This window comes from Ovis canadensis, chromosome 6 (assembly GCF_042477335.2).
Source record: "Ovis canadensis isolate MfBH-ARS-UI-01 breed Bighorn chromosome 6, ARS-UI_OviCan_v2, whole genome shotgun sequence".
Taxonomy (NCBI): Eukaryota; Metazoa; Chordata; class Mammalia; order Artiodactyla; family Bovidae; genus Ovis; species Ovis canadensis.
Genome location: NC_091250.1, coordinates 53,454,127 through 53,457,191, shown reverse-complemented (window position 1 = coordinate 53,457,191; position 3,065 = coordinate 53,454,127). Strand labels below are relative to the sequence as shown.

At 46.3% G+C, this 3,065-nt stretch overlaps 1 non-coding gene across 1 annotated transcript; it reads left to right on the top strand.

The window, feature by feature from the left end:
- Positions 1 to 2,315: 2,315 nt before the first annotated feature.
- Positions 2,316 to 2,387, top strand: TRNAA-CGC (transfer RNA alanine (anticodon CGC)). The gene has a single exon. It is a non-coding gene; the product is annotated as a tRNA-Ala (tRNA).
- Positions 2,388 to 3,065: the final 678 nt, after the last annotated feature.

Below are 3,065 nucleotides of genomic sequence, written 5' to 3'. Positions count from 1 at the left end.
GATAAACAGAACACAACAAAAGACAGATTTGGACAGTTTACCACCAGATCCAGGATTTGATAAATAATTCACGCCTACAAAACTTTGTCATTTTGAGGCAAATTGCTCTTAGGAAACTCAGTAAACTTTACTAAGTGAACTCAGTAAAGTTTCTAAGTCATCCTTTGATGTTCCTTTCATTTGAACTCAACAACTTTCCGAGGTAAAAGGGAAAGCATTATTATCCCATCTTTTCTTTATTTTTTTTCTTTAAAGGTTGAGGAAATAAGCTCTGAGAGCACACAAGATATCAGTCTCAGACATGGGTCAAGAATCCTGGTTCCCACGCTGTGAAATGTTTCAGACTCAATATTCAATATTCAACTGTGCATTTTCCACTCATGGGCTCTCAGATATAACTCAGCCTGAATGCCTCCTTCTTCAGGATCTCTGTCACATTTGACAGCCCTTGCCCCCACTAAGGGGCTTTCCTCATAGCTCAGTTGGTAAAGAATCTGTCTGCAGTGCAGGAGACCCGGGTTCGATTCCTGGGTGGGGAAGAACCCCTGGAGAAGGAAATGGCAACCCAATCCAGTATTCTTGCCTGGAGAATCCCATGGACAGAGGAGCCGGGCAGGCTATAGTCCATGGGGTCACAAGAGTCGGACGCGACTTAGTGACTAAGCCCCCACTAAAGGGGATGAAAGAGGATGAAATGGTTGGATGGCATCACCAACGTGATGGACATGAGTTTGAGTAGGTTCAGGAATTGGTGATGGACAGGGAAGCCTGGCATGCTGCAGTCCCTGGGGTCGCAGAGTCGGACACGACTGAGTGACTGAACTGAGCTGTCCCCACGAATCTTATCAAATGAGAAATCTAGCAGGCCTTCTAGCCTTCTTCCTTCTCTGTCCCCACTTGTCATCAACAAGTCTTGCTGAGTTTTCTGACCATCGTCCACCTTCTATTACCCCTTTGTATTACTGTCTTAGAGTTGCCATAGCAAAGCTCCACAGACTGCTTGGCTTAGACACCAGAAATCTATTTCTCACAGTTCTAGAGGCTAGAAGTCTGAGAGCAATGTGTCAGCAGGGTTAGTTTCTTCTCCTTGGCTTGTGGCCCACTATCTTCTTTCTGTTTCTCCACTTGGTCTTCCCTCTGTCTGCTTGTGTCTTCCCTCTAATCTCTTCTTTTAAGGATATCAGGTATATTGCATTAGTGAATGTGTGTGTGCTAAGTAAGTCACTTCAGCCATGTCAGACTCTGTGTGACTCTATGGACTGTAGCCTGCCAGGCTCCTCTGGCCATGGGATTCTCCAGGCAAGAATACTGGAATGCCAGGCCATCCTCCAGGGTATCTTCCTGACCCAGGGATTAAACCCGTGTCTCCTGCATTGCAGGCACCTGGGAAGCCCAATGAAGATTAGGGGCCACCCTAATGACCTCATTTTAACTTAATCTCCTCCTTAAAGACCCATTTCCATGTGCAATCACATTCTAAGATCCTGAGGGTCAGGATTTCAACCTAAGAAATTTGGGAGGAGGGCACAATTCAGCCCCTAACAACCCTGTTACTGTTCTGAACTGGCTGAGGGATGCCTCCCTTCAGCCCTACACTGTACAACACATTCCCACCTGGATGCTCTGCTCCAGTTCACCTTCCACAGAGATCAGTCCAATACAAGCCTGATTGTGTAAGTTCCTTTGCTTCTAATCCTTCACCTGAGCCCCTATTCTTTGACAAGACAAGGGAAGACCCGGCCCTGCCTTTCTCACCTGCCTCTCCACACCTCTTGTCTGGCCCTCACCCTCCACTGATGCTAAAATGCTTCATGACCAGGCCATGTTGTTTCATGCCTCAATGCCTTGGCTTATATTTATGCCCTCACCCAAGACCTTTTTCTTCATCTGCCTGCCTCTTCCTCATTCGTCAAAATGTACAGGAAATGGGAGCCTCTCCTGGTTCCTGCCGGCTGATCAAAGCCGAGTGACCTGCAGGCATGAGCACATACATCTTGGTGCTTCTTTATGAGTAACTGAGTAGGGGAAGATCCATATCATTCACTGTGGGGACAGTTTGTTCAGAAAATGATGATTCAGGTCTGACGCCTGAAACTTGCCTCTCCAAAGAGCTCTCCCTGACACAGCAGCCTTGGGCCAGGTGGCTTGTATTAGCCCCTGGGCAAGTGAAGCTTCTTTATGGTTTTACACAGACACCCCAGGTTCTTCCCATTTATGGTTGGTTACATACGTATTTCTATTTTACATACATGTTAACTTAGACTCATACCTGTGAGGTTGGTACTCATTTGTGGAGATGTCAATTTATATCACCAGGGGATGTAGCTCAGTGGTAGAGCGCATGCTTCGCATGTATGAGGCCCCGGGTTCGATCCCCGGCATCTCCATGTGGTTCTGTTTGGGCCTCCCTGGTGGCTCAGACGGCAGGAGACCTGGGTCTCCTAATTTATATTTCCTTTTCCCCAACCCTTTCTCTTTACCCGTTCCAGCTGATCTCAGGCTCCACATCTTGAGGCTTCAGTGGGGGATTGGGACAATGTGGAACACCAGGGATCTATCATGGTGGCTTTATTGTCTGGTTTTTCCAGGCTGCAAATCATGCCCAATATGCCTGATAAATGAGAGAAATGGCTCTGCTTTCACATTTTAACCAACTCCCACCTTATTGTAGCAACTCATTTAACCCCCTCTAACCTTTTAAAAATAATACCATGTAAGCATTTCCATGCCAGCATCTTTATTGGAAATGTTACCCCCACTCTGGTATGTGATTGCTAGTAATGATTTTATTTACAAACCCCACTGTCGCCCGTGTGAAGCTGTGTCAGGAACCAACTTTGTCCATCTCCCAGCCTCCTATTATAATCAAATGGAATATTTGTGTTTCATGTTCCTGGTGTGTAAACTGCCCAGACAATGTCCTATTCATCTTTGTGTCCTCAGGACCCAGTGCTGGACACAGAGTAATGTGCTCTGTGCTCCCCAAACGTCTACTGCAAATAAAGTTAAAATAACCAGCTCTATAGGACAACAGGAGAGGAGTGTCCAAGTAAATATTTGGAAAG